This window comes from Cryptotermes secundus, unplaced genomic scaffold, assembly GCF_002891405.2.
Source record: "Cryptotermes secundus unplaced genomic scaffold, Csec_1.0 scaffold3297, whole genome shotgun sequence".
Taxonomy (NCBI): domain Eukaryota; kingdom Metazoa; phylum Arthropoda; class Insecta; order Blattodea; family Kalotermitidae; genus Cryptotermes; species Cryptotermes secundus.
The window spans coordinates 48,663-48,937 of record NW_019730003.1 but is presented as its reverse complement, the minus strand read 5'-3'; positions in this window follow the sequence as shown (position 1 = coordinate 48,937).

The following is a 275-nucleotide window of genomic DNA, read 5'->3' as shown; positions in this document are numbered from 1 at the left end:
TCAGGATATAGACTGTGGGAACATCCCATATTATCACGCATTTCTGCAACGCAAGGCAAGGCAAGGTCATGTTACAACTGACGGTCAGTCAGTCTGTCTGTCTTGGTGTCGAGCCACAGCTGGGGCTCATGACAAGATATTTCTTTTGAATGAAAGCTACTGTCCTGTCCATGTGTAGCGTCCTCTCTGACGAGAGGTCGGGTCTGTCATTTGTTAGTCAGTCTGTATTAATATGTCCATTGTCTGTATTTTCACATATTTACAATACACACTTA